A 22,456-nucleotide genomic window follows, 5' to 3' on the forward strand; every position below is an offset into this window, starting at 1 on the left:
GATCATATGACGGCCGTATTTATTTCAAGCTTACACCTAACAAGCCTAGATTTCGGGATCATAATTCCTCAACCCTGAAATTTGGGTGTAACATGTAACAATACAATTATTTTGTAACCAAAGTTTACAATTTTGTAACTAAAATTTACAAGTTTGTAACCATATGTTACTATTTTGTAAACAGCATTTACAGACTAAATAGAAAATTGTAACAAGCGATTATAGAACTGTTACAAAATGTTATCCGTATTTTTGTAATTTTTGTAAAATTCTGTATTTTTCAATTTTTTTTTAAATTTATAGTGCTATGTGTAATTTTTCCTAAAAAAACAAGTAAACAAAAATTTATATTATTTATGGGCTATGTTTATTATTTTGTGCATCATTATAATCAACAAACTAATAAAATAAACAAATTTGTGTTTATATTGTATCTGTCAACAACTAAACTTTGTATTTTACAAAGAAAAATATTCATAAAAATGTTAATATTATATCTCGGATATGTTTATTATTTTGTACATCATTATAATAAACAGGCTGATAATATTCACATAAGTATGTCAGGTTTATTATTGTGTGAATCATTAGGTTCAACATACAAATAAAATAAACATTTTTGACTTTGTATTGTACATATTAACAAGAGATAACTTGAAAAGTACCCACTTTTAAAATTAATCCACCAAAATTTGTCACTAAATACATTTAGTTTAACATTACTCATTTTTATAATACATTTCTTACTGTGTTGTGAGCGTTTGAACATAAAAAAAGATATAATATGAATAGTAACTAAAATACTGAATATAAAAAGAAAAAGTTTCAATATATGGCTACAAATGAGAGATAGTCAATTAAAATAGGTACTCTAAGTAATTTTTACTATTTAACAATGAAACCATTTTTTTACTATTTTTTACATTAATAAATATACATTAAAGTGTTTAATAATAAAATACTCAATGTTTATTATTCTAGACATCACTATAATCAAGCATACTAAAAAATTTAACTTTTTTTAATAAAAAAAATACACTTTTGTTTACTTTTCGTACTATAAAAAAATATTAAGAACTTTTTTTTTTAGAATTCGTGTAATTTTTGTACAGTTCGTGATAATAAGGAAATGGGCAGTAAAATGAATTATAATTTTGGAATCAATTTATAAATATTATGTAATTAATATTGGTAGTTTTGATTTATTTAATTTTTTAGTATTACTATATACATGGTAAGTTCCTTATCTATGACATTAATCAACACCTAATATCTTTTAGTTTGTGTTATCCTTATTTTCCACCCCTGACGCGTGGCATAACTCAATGGGCCCGTGGACCCTCTTAAAGAGGATCGGGCCCATCCTGAGCCCAATAAACAGGAAAGGAAGAAGTCATGATAGCCCAATCGTCATCAAGCCCAACAACATTCGATGGGTGCGACCATAACGTGCGAACCAGGACTAAGATGCAAGCTCGACTCATCTTCCCGGTCCCAACCTACCTGTATCCTCCGGGATGCCAATAGAATGGGCATACTATCGATGGAAATAGACATGGTCAAGAATCTAGGGGAGATATTCAGTGTTTCAATGTCCGTCTTGGCAAACGAACCTGAGTTCTGGTGAATGAACCAGGACTCCAGTAAATAAACTGGGATATTAGTGAACGAACCCGGACCAAACTTTTGGATAAGGTAAGCCTGATCTTTCCTGACGCTGACATATCCCCGAGAAATACGGAAGTTGGTCTCCTCAACTAACCTGCAGAAGAGGGTACACACGGAACGTACACTGTTCCTAGGAAACAATACTGTCACTACTCTGACAGATCTTGTCCCCATAATCTCCTTAGAAGCCCACGAGGACCAGTCCGAACTAACGTACTATGGGTAGTTGTAAGGCTTGGCCATGCCCAAGCTGGCCCAATGGGCCCAGATTACTACATTTTATTATATAACATTCTTTGTCTTAAGACTCCATTAGTGAGTAAACAGTGATTACATCCCTATTGGGCCCGGATTCGTCCAACCCAAGCCAACTGCACTTGACTACCTATAAATAGGGTCAGTTGTGCACTGTAGCGGGGATCCCAAATTTTCTCTTATAAGCAATTACTCAGCTAAAACTTGCAGAAAAATCCATTATCAAAAGTTCTCTAAAATCTAATACAATAGACCCGTGGACTAAGGCTTATTAACTCCCCAACCACGTAAAAACTTTGTTGGTTAATCTTTTATCCTTTCTTTCCAACTCTTATTTCTTAAATATTCCTAGTTTCCGAAAAACTCGGTAAACATTTTGGTGCTTTCATTGAGAGCTGAAGGAAACTTGAATCAATCTCAATCATTTGCGAAAAATGATGAACACCAGGCATACCGTGTTTGATCCTGCTCACCGGCAACAACAAGACAATGAAGAACCATTGCCCAATCAACCATTTCCTCAAGACCAACCTAAGGATACACCTTATCAGGGGCCTCTTCCCGATGACTCCCAGAACTTCAGGGATAGGGGTGACTACGACAAAGACTATTACGAGGAAGATGAAGGGGAATACGAGGATCATGAGGCCGAAAACCCCGTCGATCCTGAAGAAAAGAATATGGAGCTTGAACAAGAGGATCCAGAGGTGGTCCGCCTGAGACAATGGTTCCTGGATCAAAAAGCCAGGATAGCTAAACAAAAAGAAGCCACCCGCCAGATGCAAGAGTCCTTCCTGGCTCTTCAGGCCTTCAATGTTGCCCAAGGATTGGCAGGCAATCCTACAACTGTTCCGCCTCCAGGAACGCAGCCGCATGTCCCACCTATCAGGACTGGTGTACCTAACAACAATAGCCATATCTTCCCTCTGAGACCACACCCTGGAGTTGGCCCATTGAATCCTACTCAGGAGAAAGGAAAAGCCAAAATGGTCGATCCTGTGGGAAAAACAAACCACCAGAAGAAAGCTCATCCTGTTCCAAGAACCGGGGTTGACCCAGGGCAATTCCCTAGGAAAGGGCGGATGAATCCTGTCCCAGGACGAGATCATCCGAACGATCCCAGGGGAAGCGCCCACAGGGTACTAAGCCCCGAAACGTCCCTAGACAGGACGAATGGGAACAACGCTTTTATCCCAGCGCCTCCATGAACAAGTATCACGGAGGGCACAAATGTGAAGAAGAACCAGATTCCATCAGTTCGGGAGACGATCCTTCCCAAGTAGACTTGCATGATGGCCTTAATGCCCGAAAGAAACAGGCCCGCAAGGAAAAGATTCGCCCCCGAGGAGGCGACTTGAGGAATAACCTCAACGACTGGAGGAACAAGAGAGTCCCCTTGCATGATGGAATGGCCAAACAGTTCATGGAATAGTTGGCCGCTCTTAAGAAGGTCACGGATCGCTTGGTCCGAAAACAAGAAGATGGAGGTTCCGATTCCGAAGAAGAGGAAAAGGAGCCATGCGCCAAATACATCCAGGATGTGGTACTACCAAAGAGGTTCAAGATGCCAAACCTACCTGCCTACACCGGGAACGCGGACCCTAAGGATCACTTATCCCGCTACAATTGGTTAATGATTGTGGCTCACGTTTGTGACAACGGCACGTGCTTATGTTTCTCGATCACTTTGGCTGGACCCGCAGAAGAGTGGTGGAAAAGACTTAAGTCGGAATCAATCCAATCTTGGTCTGGATTGCAGTCAGCGTTCCGTAAGCAGTTCGTGGCCACCATGAAGATGGACATGCAAATCAATGTGCTGGCCAATGTCAAACAACATCCCACGGAGACCCTCAGGGCTTACATCTAGCGATTCACGGAGGAAGCCTCAAAAACTAAAGTGGTTGACGGACAGCGCCTGGTGGCTCTCCAATTCGGGATCAGAGTTGGATCCCCTCTCTGGGACGACATGCAGCACAGCAAGGTGGCCACCCTCGAAGAATTCATCAAGAGGGCACAAGGTTTCATCAACTGGGAGGATGTCCGAATCCAGGCCTTTGGGTGGCAGCCAGTGACCCAGTCGATCGCGCAAACCTTTCCTAGATACAAAGCACAGTATCCGGCACCCCCAGTGGCATCCAGATCCACTGGGACCCCTGGGATGACATTCATGATCCCGACAGTCTATGGGCCCACTTCAACAGGGTACGCTCCAGCTCCGTCAACCCCATTTTCCGGGTACGGAGTGGCACCCACCGGGTACAGTGCTGCATCCAGTGGTGCCCAACTGCCTCAAGCCGGAGGAGCTAAGGCGAGTGTAAACCCTTTCCAGGGAAAAAGATCAGGTAAAGGTCAGAACTGATCCGAGCCCTCAAAAAATGGAAACAAGGGTTACGAACCCCAATACACAGAGTATACCAACCTGGTCGATACACGGGAAAACATCTATCTGGCAACGGGGAATGTAGTCCATTACTGGAAGCCAGCCCCCATGTTCAAAGGGGGAAAGAATTCGAGGGACACCAACAAAAGGTGTGCCTACCACAAGGACGTGGGTCCACGACCGAAGAGTGTCGTCAGCTGAAGGACGAGATCGAAAACCTGAACAAATTGGGGCATCTCCACCAATGGGTTAGGATTCCAATAGGGGTTTCGGGACTGCCAGCAGTTCTCGGACAACCTATGGCCTCAGGTGCACCTAGATCGTACAGACCTCCTCAGGGAGGGTACGCTACAGGTTCGGGAGCACAGGCCCCCCAGGGTACCCCAATAGTGCAAGCACCTAGACCCGAAATCACATATCCTCCCGGAATTGGGCCTCCGCGAGTAGATGGTCACGTGGCCACCATATTAGGAGGCCCGCATCTGGGAGGTGTTAGGAGTGTGTCCTAAAAGCATGTAAAGACATTTGTTTTTCTGTGAATAAATAAATACAATGGTTTATTATTATTGTTATATTTAGATTGTTAAATTATAGGTTGAATAATTTTGTAAATATCAGAAAAATTCCATATTCATTATTGAGGATGTGATCTTGTATCAATATGATAGAATTATGATCACATGAATGAATAAAAATAATCAACAACAACAAATTAAAGTTATGGAATTCTTTAATGGGAGTTGTAAGTACGATTTACTGAGTATCATAATGATACAAATAATCTAGATTCGGATTATTGATGTGGAAAGCCATCTCGGTAAAGGTGATTTATATAATATGATTATATATGACATGGACCAATATGAATTAAAGTTTTTATCCAAAAACCATTTAACAATAAAGACTTGTAATTCATATCATAACTGATGATCATTTATAGATCAACCTAAATCCTGAGTGTTCATGAACTCCTATTCATGTTTATTAAATCTTTTGATTCATTCGTTAAGGTCTCTTCAAAGAATGAGGCTAATGACTTTTGTTTTGGAGATTTAATATCATGGATGGCTGGGAACATGTATCAACAATACGGAATCTAATCTTTCCTAACGGATCGTATATTAGTTCCCTTTGTTGGAAAAAGCTTATACATGATCTTTATTTATTTTCATGTATATCTAATACTAAACAAATTAATACGAGATAGCCTAAAACATGTTTCTAAAATTGAATTCAAAGAGAAACAAAAAATATAATACTTACAGTATACGCAGCGGAATTAAAGAGTCCTTCCTTCAGTTTCTCTAACTCTTGTATCCTCTCTGTCGCAGAGTATTATCAAGAAACTGAACCGATCTTCTATTTTCTTCACGATCTTCCAATGTATCCTTAGAACCACCTAGACTAGTGTGGGCAATTCTCAACACATGAGATAGATATAGAGAGAATAAGAGAAAATAACAAAGAGGCTTAGAAAAGGACTTGTGTTTAGAGAGAATCTAAAACTATCAGAAAATCTGACTTGAGACTTGTCAAAACTTCTTATCAGAAATCTTATGTTTTGACTTCTCTCTAAGCACTCCTTTTATAGACTCAATTAGGCCATTTAATTTAATTAAAAAATCAATCAAATAATAGTCATTTTGAAGCCCTAGGTCGAAATTATCATGGGCTATAGGCCCGTTAAATTTCCCATTTGATTATAAGCCCATTGGACTTAAAATCAAGACCTGTATTATTTTCTATTGATTTAATTAATTAAATAATTATTTAAATCCTTTATCAAATTAATTATTTATAATTTGAACATTGATTTAAACTTATTTATTAATTTAGATACCAATTTATCTTAATTAATAAATCTGCCATAATTTCTCTTTTCTCCTCAAAATTACACAACTCTGTGAAACTATCCAAAATTGACCTGGTCAACTTTGATAATTCTAATTGATGATTAAATCAATTAATTGAGACTATCTAGATGATTTTATCCAAGGTACAATGGGGACCATGGGCCTATGAAATCAAGCTCCAATAAGTTATCATAAATCTAACAAATAAATTTACTAACTTATTAATTCCCCGTGACTCCACTATAGACTTGGAATTGCACTCTTGAATTCATAGAACGCTCTATAACAAATATAGATACGCTATTAATTATCCATTGTTACAACCATAATTGTCACTCAATCCTCTATAGACGGTCTACAATGAGATAGGACTAAAATACCGTTTTACCCCTCATTGTATTTTATCCTTAAACACTTAGTTCCTTGTAAATGATATTTCAGTAAACTAATTTAATTACTGAAATGAGATCTCTATCATTTAACACCTTGAACCAAAATAAAAGGAAACCATCATTTCACTTCTTCATCAGAAGATATAGATGTTCATATCTATGATTAACACTCCCACTCAATTATACTACCGAGTTCCCAAGATGTAAGTATGGGCTAGTCCGTAGGGTAAGCTGGTAACGAACAAGTCAAAGAACTCAAATAATACAATCAGTTAGAATACTAACCACTCAGAATTTAGATTGAATTGACCTATGGTCAACTATATGATATGACTAAAATAGATAATAACGGTATGTTTACTTATCTTATCAACTGTCAATATCGGTCCTGTCCGATGTAACAAATACATCCGATCTTACTACTTTGCTAATGTTCTGGAAAGAACATAACACTGTAATGTGTAAGTAGACCATATTGTAGATTGACAAGTCAGTGTAAATCCAGTGCACTGACTAATCTTAGGACTAACTTATTTTGAACATATAATCATATTTATATTCCACTGTGATTACGTCACTATAAATAAGATTAGTTATATACTTGGGATTTAATAGAAGTTTATATTAAACAAATAATCATGAAAATAAAACATGTGAGCAAAGTGGTTGACCAAGTCAAAAAATGATTTCTATTCTTTTATTAATAATAAAATGAGATTACAAAGAATTTGAGTTTTAATTAGGGCATAAAACCCCAACACCCTTAAGGGTTAATTCTGGAACTGAATGATTTTGAGCTCAAATCTATAATTAGATTATAGATTAATTATTCACTAGTGAATTAATGGTACTTAAGGAATAAGAAGTAAATTAAAAAGGTAAAATGGTAATTCTTCCATTCTAATTTATGAACTAATTAATTAGAAGGTTGAACTATTGTAAGATGGTTATATCAATGGACAGCTTAAGCAAAGATTTCTGTGAAAGTATATCTATAACATAAATAGTGTAATTCTGAATTTATAGTGGAGTAATATCATAATTAATAAATTAACTATTATAATTACAGAGTTTAATTATTTAGTTTATTTATTGGAGCTTAATGTTATAGGTCTATGGTCTCCGAAATGGCTCAAACAATCACTGACAAAGGTAAATACAAAAATGGGCAAAAAGGACTTATGTGATAAGTAAAATATTTTTCTATGTATCAAACATAATTATTATTTAATTATGTGTAATTAATTAATTAAGAATTAATTAATTGATTGATTTAACAAAAATATAATTAATTTTGAATTAATTTATTTTTGGGATTTTTGGTATTTAAATAATAATAAAAATTGGGAAAAATCACATGCCATCACTGGCATGTGGTACACGTGTAGCACAGTGCACAGTCACTGTGCTACACGCATAAGAGACTATGAGCAGTTTCTAGGTTCCACAATTTTAGTTATTTAAATATTAAATAAATAATGAGATATTGTAATTTGATTAAAATATTATTATTTAAATAAAAATCTGATAACTGATTAGTTATTTTCAAATTGTTTAAAATAACTAAGATTTTATTTTAATATATTGGATATATTAAATATAGGATATCATTTTTTCAGAACATAACTTTTCAAGGATAGAAAAATATATAGAAATCTCTCTCAGAGAAAGAGAACAGTGACACAAACAAAAGTCACTGTTCTTCACAAAACCTAGGTCCAAACTTTATTAGATCTCATGTGTTGAGAACATCTGATAAATAGTTTTTTGCCTATTGTTTGTATAGCGAGCCCACACTCGTTCTTTGTGTGCTGAGAACATTTTGGAAGATCTTGGTGTGAGATCTCACGGATTTAGCCATACAAAAAGATAGTAGCAAGGAAGGACGTGAGGTAATTTTTCTATTCATGTCTTTGATTCAATATATATATGCATGTGATGAAGTAGATCTAGAAATCTTATGGGATTAAACTAACAATTTGATTGTTGTTCCGCTACGCATAATCTCTGATTTGATCAATAAAAACAAACAAATGGTACCAGAGCCATCTTCACATATATATATATATATATATTGAATCTGTGTGGGTTTACTTTTATGCATTTATTTATTTTGATGAATGAATGGATGGCTTAATGTGATTGAATGCATGGGAATGTTGAATCGTTAATTGTATGGTGGTTTTGGGTTAGGATTTGTTTATGATTAGATCATTGTGTAAGCCATTAAAGGGCATAGGATTTATGTAATTTTATTTGGTTTTTGACACCATAAAATTGTAATTTCGATCACACAAAAGTCAGAACGGAGCCCGGGATTCAGAATTTAGCCATCGCTCCTCCGAGGCCGACCTCCGAGCCGCTGCCGGGACGTCGTACGGACCATACAAACGGGTCCGTACGGTTCCTTACAACCCGACCCCGGCAGCCCTGTTTGACGCCACGTGTCCCTGTCCTGCTAGTCCATAATTTTTTTTATTTTATGAAATTATTCTGTTTTTTTTTTAATTTTTAAATGTTAAATATCCTATTTATTAGAAATTTGATATTTAAATAATGTGATAATTTTGTTATCCTAACAAACATTTTTTTTAAATCTAATTTCAAAATTTAATTTTAAAAATAACAGATTTTATTTAATTATTTCAGTTTCTAATTTTAATTAAAAGTTGTTTTAATTAAAAAGAAAAATAAAAATAATGATTATTTAAAAGTTTGTTTCAATTAATCAAAATAATTAGAATTATTTTCTTATTATTATTCTGGACCAACAACAACACATATCCTATCAACAGTAAAGTAAAGAAGCCTGATGGAGATCAATGCGGTTTTATTTTATTTTTTTAATTTTATAAAGTGGTTGTAAAATTAGAAATACCCAAAAGCACCCGGTTCAACATTTATTGTTTATTTATTTAAATAATTATTTTCATGTGATTGATAACATGTTCATGCATTGTATGCCATACATAAAAACTCACACAGTCATAATCATGCATCTCATTAGTAGAAACATGATTATTAGGATTGTCCTATGTGTTTATATGAATTTTTTTGCAAAATCAATTGCATGTAAATTACTTAGTTTCATTTTTGAAAACTTGGTAAAATATCACACCAATTTTTTAAGTCTTTATGACTTAATTTCTTTAAGCCAACTTTATTTTAAAAGTGTTTTTAGTAAAGTTTAGATGAACATGATTGGTAATTTAAAATTGGATATGGACCTAGAAACTCGTTTTCTTTCCAATTTTAATTATGTTCATAAGGTTTAAAGATGTTATATGCCACTAAACTATTTTTCTTTTGTTTTTCCTTTCGCAGAATCAGAACCCTGAAAAGGAGGAAGAGACTGATGAGGATTTGAATAGCGAGTTAAAAGCTGGAGAAGTTGGAGAGTAGTTTTTATTTAGTAATTTTATTGTTAGTTGAACAATTTAAATTTCTTTATTTTGTTTTAGAAATTTTAGATTTCTTTAAACAAAGAAAACTACAGTCTAGAAATTTTGTTTATTGTTAGTAATTTTGATTATTAATGTTTGGAAACTTATTTCTATTTTTGCATAAAATTTATTTCTTTTATTAATAAAGTAGTTATTATTTAAATAAATTATCTATTTACTTGTTATGCAAATGCTTTGGGATAAACAAAGTTTACATACTTGTAATGAATGACAAATTTTTTATAATTCTGAATTATTAAAAAACAGCTAATCCTAAATGTATTAAACTGATTCCAATAGTGAAACATATCTGTAGCACTTGAGATTGGGCCATATTGGTCTAGACTGAACAAATAGGCTTGTAAAGGATAGTCCTTTAAGAGAACCATCTATTGGATCTCTCCCTGTTTGTAAATCCTGACTAGAAGACAAAATGACCAAGAGACCTTTCTCAGCTAAAGGTTCAAGAGCCACAGAACCACTTCAGCTAGTACATACGGATGTTGCAATCCACTTAATGTACAAACAAGAAGAGGTTGTGAATATTTCGTCACTTTCATTAACGATTATTCAAGATATGGTTACCTATACTTAATGCAAAGAAAATCTGAAACTTTTGGAAAGTTGAAAGAATTTCAAGCAGAGGCTGAAAAGCAATTAGGTAAATCACTAAAAAGCACCTCGATCTGATCGAGGAAGAGAGTACTTGGATTGTGAATTCAAGAACCATCTACGTGAGCATGGCATTCAATCCCAACTCACAACACCTGGAACGCCACAACAAAATGGTGTTTCAGAAAGACGGAATAGAACGTTATTAGATATGGTTAGATGAATGACGAGTTTCTCATCATTACCACAGTCATTCAAGGGCTATTCGATTCATTGTGTTCTATACATATTGAATGATGTTCCATCTAAGTCTATCCAAAAGACGCCCATAGAATTATGGAATGGTTGTAAACCTAGTTTACACCATTTTCAAATTTAGGGGTGTCCTGCACATGTGCTTAAAGGAAAGATCGGGAAGTTGGAAACACGCTATGAAGTGTGCATGTTTGTGGGATATTCCAAAGAGACTAGAGGTGGATTTTTCTATAGTCCAAAAGGAAATAAAACATTTGTATTGACAAATGCAAACTTTTCTTGAATATGACTATGTTAATAACCACAAACCTCGCAGTAACGTTGTACTGGAGGAGATGGTCTTGAATGAAGTTGCAAAGTCACCAGCAATAACCAATGAAAAATGGCAAGAGGAAACTGTTAGTTCTAGTCAGAATAGCAGAGAACTTCATTGTAGTAGGAGGGTTAGTAAGTAACCCACGTACTGTGAACACGAAGTTCAAATGCTTGTGTTTGACACAAACAAAGACGATTCATTGACATTTGAAGATGAAATGAATCATTCTAACAATGAAAAATGGCAAGAAGCCATGAACCAAGAAATGGAATCGATGTATTCCAATTCTTTCTGGGTTCTTGAAGACCCACCTGAGAATATCAAACCCATTGGTTGCAAGTGGATATTCAAGAAGAAAAGAGGAGCGGATGGGAAAGTAGAGACTTTCAAAGCAAGGCTTGTAACCAAAGGTTACACACAGAAAGAAGGGGTTGACTATGAAGAAACATTTTCTCCTGTAAGAAGGGGTTGACTATGAAGAAACATTTTCTCCATTATCCATGCTAAAATCCATTCGTATACTCTTGTCCATAGCAGCGTGCATGGATTACGAGATCTGGTAAATGGATGTCAAAAACAGCTTTTCTGAATGGCTACCTTGACGAAACCATTTACATGTCTCAACCAGAAGGGTTCGAATTAAAAGGACAAGAGCAAAATGTTTGCAAGCTTCTTAGGTCCATTCATGGACTCAAACAAGCTTCTAGATCTTGGAATCTTAGATTTGATGACACAAGTAAAACATTTGTTTGTTGAACAAAATGTTGATGATCCTTGTGTCTATAAACAAATCAAAGATGGTATAGTAGTATTCCTCGTTCCTTATGTTGATGATATCCTACTCATTGAGAATGATGTAGAGACATTATCAAATGTAAAGAACTGGTTAGTTGAACAATTCCAAATGTAAGATTTGGGAGAAGCCAATTATGTTCTGAGCATTAAGATTCTTAGAGATAGACAGAACAAAACTTAGGCACTGTCTTAAGCAACTTATATTGATAAGGTGCTAAAACGCTTTAATAAGCAAAACTCCAAAAAGGGTGATATGCCAACCCATTCTGGAGTATTCCTTTCCAAGAAGTAGTGTCTCAAAACACCTCAAGAAAAGGAAGACATGAGACAGTATCCCTATGCCTCAGCAGTAGGCAGTCTGATGTACGCCATGTATGTACAAGACCTGACATTTGTTATGCAGTAGGGATAGTCAGCCGTTATCAATCCAATCCTGGATTGAGTCATTGGATTGCAGTGAAGAATATTCTCAAGTGTAAATGTGGAATTTTTTCCTTGTGAATTCTATTCACAAGTGAAGCTCTATGCTACGAGACATCCTGAAAGGGCATCACATGATGGTGAGGGAGTTGGGGTAAGAGAGTCACCCTCACTAGGCGAGGGACTTCGGCCACTTGCCAAATCCAAACTTCACCCTCGCTATGCGAGGGCCCCCAGCTGGCCATCCGCGTGCGCCCCATTCCAGCAGGCATCAAGCTTCGTCCACACTCGGAGGAAGAACGTCAGCCTCGCTATGCGAGGGTGAGGGCTGTGTTGAGGTGTCCGTGCTCCTAGCCTCGCGATGCTGCACCTCGGAGGAAGAACGTCAGCCTCGCTATGCGAGGGTGAGGGCTGTGTTGAGGTATTCATGTTCCTAGCCTCGCGACGCTGCGCTCGGAAGGAGGAGAGGCAGCCTCGCTATGCGAGGGACCCTCGCTATGCGAGGGTGAGGGGTGTGTTGAGGTACCCGTGCTCCTAGCCTCGTGTCTATGCGATCCGCATAGGCTGGCCCTGACCCTCGGCACCTCGACTTCTCAGGACATGCATAGGATGAAGCCTCCTTGGTGTGGCGTGCTGCCCCTTTGGCACACCCACATGGGGCCATTTTGTAATGAGCATGCCTTGGTGCTTGATCATTAGTCAAGTCTTGCACCAAGCAACCTCATGGGATAGGGTAGTGGAAGTTTTGTAATATTGCATATGTCTCCCAGACAAAAATCATATATGTTCCTGGGAAGACTTTATTTCCTTAGAAGGCTCCTTAGGGGGAGGTGACCTGGTGACTTAGGGAAGCACCATGGCCATCAGCAGATAGGGGCCAAAGCTGTGTACTCCCTTGCCCTATCAAGGCTATATATTAATGAAATAACATTTATCCATACTTGCCCCTGTGTACTTCCTTGTTTCTTATGTGTTACTTGTTTGTTACCTTCGTTGGGCCTTTGTGTGCCACTTGCCTTGTTGTGTGCTTTGTGTTGTGTGGACGTTCCTAGGAATGACTTGCTTTGTGCTTGCTCATACTTCGTTATTGCCCGTTGCATGTCCGAGATGTGTATGTGGCTAACCGTTGAGTTTGTTTGCCTGTAGGTGTGTGTTGTAGGCTGACTTGCTAGCTTGAAGAGTCTGCAAGTGCCGCACGTTCCGTCTAGTTGGAATCCCCAAATAGCCGGCCCGTGACAGTTGGTATCAGAGAAGAAATGGCTGAGCTATCTGCCAAGGTAAACCTGACCATGCGAGCGGTTGGGAATGCCCCTGCAACAGGGCCGATGGGTATGGAATATGGCCGAGCCAAGGTACCCGAGCCGAGGCCCTATAATGGGGCCAGAGATGCAAAGGATTTGGAGAATTTCCTCTTTGACATGGAACATTACTTTAGAGTCGTGCGGGCCGATTCGGAAGATGGAAAGGTCGCCATGGCTACCATGTATTTGTCGGGGGATGCCAAGGTGTGGTGGAGGACCAAGTATGATGATATAGAGAATGGCAGGTGTACTATCACATCTTGGGCGGACCTGAAGAGGGAATTAAAGACACAGTTTCTGCCAGAAAATGTAGCTTACATAGCTCGTCGCCAGTTACGAGAGCTTAAACAAGTCGGGACAGTCCGAGAGTATGTAAAGAGATTTTCGGGACTGATGCTCGATATTAAAGACATGTCTGAAGTGGACAGGCTCTTCTGCTTCCTCGAGGGACTGAAACCGTGGGCCAAGCAAGAACTTCAAAGACAGCGGGTGACTGATCTAGCTACCGCTCAAGCTGCTGCCGAACGCTTAACAGACTACACTCCGGAGAGTAGCCTGCCGAAAAAGGCTACCCCTCCAGCCAGCTCAAGTAGCGCCGGGAGTAAGAAGTCTGGGAAGTCCTGGCAGGGTAAGAGTGGGGGAGAGAAGAGGACAGCTGAGTCCAATTCTTCCAGTGGGACAGATGCTGCTGTAGGGAAGAAGTCGCTAGCTTGTTGGATTTGTAAAGGCCCACACAAGTCGGCAGTTTGCCAATTCCGGGGCAAGATAAATGCCCTCATTGGCCAAGAACAACAGGGTGAAGGAGAAGAGGAAGAAGAAGAGTACGCGCACATGGGCGCTGTCCGCCTGTTGAACGCTCTCAAGAAGCATGGCGAGAAAGGGAAGAAGACCCTGGGGAAAGGGCTAATGTTCGTGGATGCCGCTATCAATGGCAAGCCTGCCAAAAGCGTGATGATTGATACTGGCGCCACCCACAACTTCATCTCTGAACTCGAAGCAAAGCGACTGGGACTAAAGCTGGAGAAAGATGCAGGCCGCATGAAGGCAGTCAACTCCAAAGCCTTGGCCACATCTGGCGTGGCTAGAGGGGTAAAAGTGAAGATCGACACGTGGGAAGGGCAGACTGATTTGGTAGTCGTCCATATGGACGACTTCGATGTAGTTTTGGGAATGGACTTTCTAACCGAGAAAGGTGTCATTCCAATTCCTGCCACTGGAAGCTTACTCATAATGGGAGAGACTCCTTCAATGGTACCTGCAAAGGTGAAGCCACCCCCTGCTGTGAAGCTTCTATCAGCTTTACAGTTCAAGAAGGGTGTGAGAAAGCAGGAGCCGACTTATGTAGCTGTACCCACCGTGTTCGAAGAAGTAGTGGAAGAAATTGTTCCACTAGAAATTACGAGGGTCTTGAAGGTGTATGGGGATGTGATGCCAGATAAACTCCCCAAAGCCTTGCCACCAAAGAGGGGGATTGATCACCAGATAGAGCTGGTGCCTGGAGCGAAACCTCCAACAAAAGCGCCATACAGAATGGCACCCCCTGAGCTAGAAGAATTGAGGAAGCAATTAAAAGAGCTATTGGAGGCAGGCTTCATCAGACCGTCGAAGGCGCCATATGGCGCACCGGTGCTATTCCAGAAGAAGCACGATGGGAGCTTGAGACTGTGCATCGACTATAGGGCTCTCAATAAGGTGACAGTTCGCAACACATACCCCATTCCTCTAATCGCTGATTTGTTCGACCAGCTAAGTGGAGCCAAATACTTCACAAAGTTGGACTTGAGATCGGGCTATTATCAGGTGCGGATTGCAGATGGGGATGAACCAAAGACTACGTGTGTTACTCGATACGGAGCATTTGAGTTTCGAGTAATGCCGTTTGGGTTGACAAATGCACCTGCTACCTTCTGTACACTAATGAACCAAGTATTCCACGAGTATCTAGATAAGTTCGTGGTGGTGTACTTGGATGACATCGTGGTTTATAGCGCCTCGATTGAAGAGCATCAAGAACACTTGGCTCAAGTGTTTCAGAAGTTGAGAGAGAACCAGCTATATGTGAAGCGAGAGAAGTGCTCGTTCGCACAGGAGAGCATCAAGTTCTTAGGCCACGTGGTGGAACGTGGCCGTATTCGTATGGATCTGGAGAAGGTGAGGGCAATCCAGGAATGGAAAGCCCCCACAAACGTGAAATAACTCCGCTCCTTCTTGGGTCTAGCCAACTACTATAGACGATTTGTGGACGGCTACTCAAGAAGGGCGACACCCTTGACCGAGCTTCTGAAAAAGGGTGTGATTTGGGCGTGGACTGACAAGTGTGCTGAAGCGTTCAGGAGTTTGAAAGAAGCCATGATGAAGGATCCTGTTCTTGCCTTGCCAACTATTAGCAAGCCCTTCGAAGTACAGACGGATGCATCAGATTATGCTCTGGGAGGGGTACTAGTACAAGAGGACCACCCGGTCGCATACGAAAGTCGCAAGCTGTCTGAAGCTGAGAGGAGGTATACTGCCCAGGAGAAGGAGCTCCTCGCAGTTATACATTGCTTGCGAGTGTGGAGGCATTACTTGCTGGGGTCAAAGTTCGTGGTGAAGACGGATAATGCAGCTGTGAGTCATTTCCTTACTCAACCGAAGCTGACCCCTAAGCAGGCTCGATGGCAGGAGTTTGTGGCGGAATTCGACTTCCGTTTTGAGCACAGGGCAGGACGCTTGAACCAGGCAGCTGACGCCTTGAGTCGTAAAGCGGAGTTGGCGACTCTAAAGATCATGGCTAGTTTATCGGCTAGCGTGGTGAACACTCCACTCAAGGAACGCATTAAAGAAAACCTGGAGAAAGACCCAGTTGTCAGGACCATCCTGAAGCTCGTAAAAGAAGGCAAGACTCGCCGGTTCTGGGTGGAGGATGATCTTCTGTGGGCTAAAGGGGGGCGCTTGTATGTTCCGAAAGCTGGAGATTTGCGAAGGACATTACTGAGCGAGTGTCATGACACTCTGTGGGCAGGTCATCCAGGGTGGCAGAGAACCCATGCCCTCTTGAAGCAGGGATACTACTGGCCACAAATGCGAGACGATGTAGTGGAGTACACCAAGACCTGTCTGGTCTGCCAGCAAGACAAGGTCTATAGGAACAAGACACCTGGGTTGTTGGAGCCCTTGCGAGTCCCAAGCCGACCATGGGAGAGTGTGTCGCTTGACTTTATCACCAGTCTTCCGAAGACAGGAGATTTAAGTGCGATCTTGGTGGTCGTGGATAGATTCTCGAAGTATGCAACATTCATCCCAGTGTCGAAGTACTGTTCGGCAGAAGAGACAGCCAGACAATTTTTCAAACACATTGTCAAATATTGGGGAGTGCCTCAGAATATTGTTAGTGACCGAGATGGAAGATTCACTGGGACCTTTTGGTCTGAACTGTTCAATCTCTTGGGGTCACAACTGAACATTTCCTCGAGCTACCATCCGCAGACAGATGGGCAGACAGAAAGATTCAACGGGATGTTGGAGGAGTACTTGCGCCACTTTGTCAATGCCAATCAGAAGAATTGGCCGCAACTACTCGATGTAGCTCAATTTTGTTTCAACTCTCAAAAGAGTTCTTCGTCGAATAAGAGCCCTTTTGAAGTTGTTAATGGACAGCAGCCACTGTTACCCCACACAGTGGATGAATATCGCGGTCGAAACCCGCGAGCCTTTCACTTCACAAAAGACTGGAAGAAAATTACAGAGATTGCCCGAGCTTATTTAGAAAAAGCATCGAAAAGAATGAAGAAGTGGGCTGATCAGAAGCGCAGACCACTGGAGTTCAAAGCAGGTGACTTAGTGTTAATCAAGCTGAGGCCCGAACAGTTGAGATTCCGAGGGGACAAAGACATCAGACTCGTCCGCAAGTACGAGGGTCCGGTCTCAATCATCTCAAAAGTTGGCCTAACATCATACAAAGTCGAACTACCGGCCTGGATGAAGATACACCCGGTCCTTCATGTCAGCAACTTGAAGCCGTATCACGAAGATCCAGCAAATCCAGCGCGCAACCAGTCAACCAGAGGAGGAGTCATCGTTCAGCCAAGGAGCAAGCGTCAACCTGAAGAAATCCTGGCGGAAAGAACGGTCACCACTGACCGTAAAAAGCATAAAGAATATCTGGTAAAATGGAAGGGGCTCGCTGACGACGAGATCAGCTGGGAAAGGGCGGAAGACTTGAAGAAGCTCACGCAGAAGATTGAAGATCTACAAGCTACTTCGTCGAGGGCGCCGAAGGATTGAGTGGGGGAGAGTGTGGCGTGCTGCCCCTTTGGCACACCCACATGGGGCCATTTTGTAATGAGCATGCCTTGGTGCTTGATCATTAGTCAAGTCTTGCACCAAGCAACCTCATGGGATAGGGTAGTGGCAGTTTTGTAATATTGCATATGTCTCCCAGACAAAAATCATATATGTTCCTGGGAAGACTTTATTTCCTTAGAAGGCTCCTTAGGGGGAGGTGACCTGGTGACTTAGGGAAGCACCATGGCCATCAGCAGATAGGGGCCAAAGCTGTGTACTCCCTTGCCCTATCAAGGCTATATATTAATGAAATAACATTTATCCATACTTGCCCCTGTGTACTTCCTTGTTTCTTATGTGTTACTTGTTTGTTACCTTCATTGGGCCTTTGTGTGCCACTTGCCTTGTTGTGTGCTTTGTGTTGTGTGGACGTTCCTAGGAATGACTTGCTTTGTGCTTGCTCATACTTCGTTATTGCCCGTTGCATGTCCGAGATGTGTATGTGGCTAACCGCTGAGTTTGTTTGCCTGTAGGTGTGTGTTGTAGGCTGACTTGCTAGCTTGAAGAGTCTGCAAGTGCCGCACGTTCCGTCTAGTTGGAATCCCCAAATAGCCGGCCCGTGACACTTGGCACAGGCATGAGATCACTTAGGGGAATCTTGTTGATATGCCAAACGAACATGGAGCATTGAACGGGAATTGATGAGGACCACCGAGTACGGAACACGTGCGCTGACACGGGGTGTACGGTTATGGAGAGAACAGAGGCACGACCCTATGATCTGCGTCTGAGGAGTAGTGGCGGTACGGACCTGTACGAAGAGTGGTGAGACCACTTGGACACCCCCGACCATGCGCCAGAGCCGACAGTACTATGTCCAAGGCCACAACTCTGACACCATCAGGGTAGACACCACTACGCCCTGAGCCACTACTTTATCAGAGTACCTATGTACGTCCCAGTGGTCTGGGACTTGTTTGTATCCTGGGCCAATAGAGCCTCCCCTATAAATAGGCTCCAACCCCTCAGGCTAAGGGGTTGGAAAACTGAATGTAAAAATGAGACTTATGAAATATATGCTTCTGGTTCTCATGCTTTCCTGAGTTTTCTCCTGTTGTTTAGAGTGCTTTCTATCTAATTCATAGCTTCTTATAGTATAGAGATTGAAGTTTTCTAACCATCAATCGTTGACGAGTTCTTACCGTCAACATCAAGTATCTTAGAAATACTAGAGATTATATGCTTGTATATTCAGGTGGAGACCTGAACCCCATTGGTTACACTAATTCTGATTTTCAATCAGAAAGAGATAGTCATAAATTGACTTTTGGATCAAGTGTTTATTCTTGGAGGAGGAGCATTAGTCTGGAAAAGCATTAAGCAAACCAGCATTGCAGACTCCACCATGGAAGCTGAGTATATAGCGACTTGTGAAGCAGCTAAAGAGGCTGAGTGGCTGGAAAAGTTCTACACAGATTTGGAAGTAGTTCCAGAAGTGGAGAAACCACTTGTTCTTTACTGTGACAACAGTGGAGCATTGGCCAATTCTAAAGAACCAAGAAGCCACAAGAGGGGAAAGCATATAGAACGCAAATACCAGTTAGTTAAAGAAATCGTACATAGAAGAGATGTGTCCATTCTGAAGTCGTATCAGAACACATCCTGGCAGACCCGTTTACGAAGACGCTTCCAGCAAAGCAATTCGAGGGTCATGTACGTAATATGGGATTGAGAGAAATGCATCACTTGCTTTAAGTACAAGTGGGAGATTGTTAGGAGTGTGTCCTAAAAGCATGTAAAGACATTTGTTTTTCTGTGAATAAATAAATACAATGGTTTATTATTATTGTTATATTTAGATTGTTAAATTATTGGTTGAATAATTTTGTAAATATCAGAAAAATTCCATATTCATTATTGAGGATGTGATCTTGTATCAGTACGAGAGAATTAAGATCGCATGAATGAATAAAAATAGTCAACAACAACAAATTAAAGTTATGGAATTGTTTAATGGGAGTTGTAAGTACGGTTTACTGAGTATCATAATGATACAAATAATCTAGATTCAGATTATTGATGTGGAAAGACATCTCGGTAAAGGTGCTTTATATAATATGATTATATATGACATGGATCGATATGAATTAAAGTCTTTATCCAAAAACCATTTAACAATAAAGACTTGTAATTCATATCATAACTGATGATCATTTATAGATCAACCTAAATCCTGAGTGTTCATGAACTCCTGTTCATGTTTATTAAATCTTTTTATCCATTCGTTAAGGTCTCTTCAAAGAATGAGGCTAGTGACTTTTGTTTTGGAGATTTAATATCATGGATGGCTGGGAACATGTATCAACAATACGGAATCTAATCTTTCCTAACGGATCGTATATTAGTTCCCTTAAGGGTTAATTCTGGAACTGAATGATTTTGAGCTCAAATCTATAATTAGATTATAGATTAATTATTCACTAGTGAATTAATGGTACTTAAGGAATAAGAAGTAAATTAAAAAGGTAAAATGGTAATTCTTCCATTCTAATTTATGAACTAATTAATTAGAGGGTTGAACTATTGTAAGATGGTTATATCAATGGACGACTTAAGAAAAGATTTCTATAAAAGTATATCTATAACATAAAGAGTGCAATTCTGAATTTATAGTGGAGTAATATCATAATTAATAAATTAACTATTATAATTACAGAGTTTAATTATTTAGTTTATTTATTGGAGCTTAATGTTATAAGTCCATGGTCCCCGAAATGGCTCAAACAATCACTGACAAAGGTAAATACAAAAATGGGCAAAAAGGACTTATGTGATAAGTAAAATATTTTTCTATGTATCAAACATAATTATTGTTTAATTATGTGTAATTAATTAATTAAGAATTAATTAATTATTTGATTTAACAAAAATATAATTAATTTTGAATTAATTTATTTTTGGGATTTTTGGTATTTAATTAATAATAAATATTGGGAAAAATCACATGCCATCACTGGCATGTGGTACACGTGTAGCACAGTGCACAGTCACTGTGCTACACGCATAAGAGACTGTGAGCAGTTTATGGGTTCCACAATTCTAGTTATTTAAATATTAAATAAATAATGAGATATTGTAATTTGATTAAAATATTATTATTTAAACAAAAATCTGATAACTAATTAGTTATTTTCAAATTGTTTAAAATAACTAAGATTTTATTTTAATATATTGGATATATTAAGTATAGGATATCAGTTTTTCAGAACGTAACTTTTCAGGGATAGAAAAATATATAGAAATCTCTCTCAGAGAAAGAGAACAGTGACACAAACAAAAGTCATTGTTCTTCACAAAACCTAGGTCCAAACTTTATCAGATCTCATGTGTTGAGAACATCTGATAAATAGTTTTTTATCTATTATTTGTATAGCGAGCCCACACTCGTTCTTTGTGTGCTAAGAACATTTTGGAAGATCTTGGTGTGAGATCTCAAGGATTTAGCCATACAAAAAGATAGCAGCAAGGAAGGACGTGAGGTAATTTTTCTATTCATGTCTTTGATTCAATATATATATGCATATGAAGAAGTAGATCTAGAAATATTATGGGATTAAACTAACAATTTGATTGTTGTTCCGCTGCGCATAATCTCTGATTTGATCAATAAAAACCAACAGGAGGGTCATCTCGGAATGATCAGAAACGATAGCTCAGTGAGTTCGATCACGACCATGAGGTCATCGCCTTGGTCCAAACTCCGGCCCAACGCCCGAAGTTGATGAACCTGCCCATCACGTTCACTGAAGAAGATGCCCGGAACGTTCATTTGCCGCATCATGACCCCTTAGTCATTGATGGCTAAACCGCCAACAAAAGAGTATCTTGAGTGTTGGTGGATGACAGAAGCTCCGTCAATGTATTGTTCAAGCCGACTTTCACAGCAATTGGTTTGACTGAGGCAGACCTGGCTTTATGCCCAACACAGATCTACGGGTTCGATGGGGATTCATTGCTCTCGATGGGTAAGATTCAACTGCTCGTGATGTTGGGGAACGAGATTCAAAGCTCGTTCAAATATTTCACTTTCGAAGTGGTGGACTGGCCCACTATGTACAACGTTATTTTTGGTCGTCCCGCATTGGTCGATTTCGGCACCATCACCTCCATCCGCCATTTCTGCATGAACTTCCCATGTGATAACGCAGGAGTGGGAATCGTACAGGGAGATTAGAAAAGTGCCTGAAAGTGCTATCACGTCTCCTCCCGACCAATTTACATGGTCCATGAAGAGCCTCTTGAAGAGGAAAACGTTGATCCAATCCCACCACCACAGCCAGCACGGAGGGTGGTCTGGGAGGAGGATGAATTGGATCCGCGGATAGGGTATTAGAACCCATGGAGGAGGTGGAAGAGGTGTGCATCAGTGATAGTGACCCGACCAGAGTAATCCAAGTCGGGAGGCACCTGAACTCGGAGATCAGGGCTGCCATAATTGCCCGG

The sequence above is a fragment of the Humulus lupulus genome, chromosome 2, assembly GCF_963169125.1.
Source record: "Humulus lupulus chromosome 2, drHumLupu1.1, whole genome shotgun sequence".
Taxonomy (NCBI): Eukaryota; Viridiplantae; Streptophyta; class Magnoliopsida; order Rosales; family Cannabaceae; genus Humulus; species Humulus lupulus.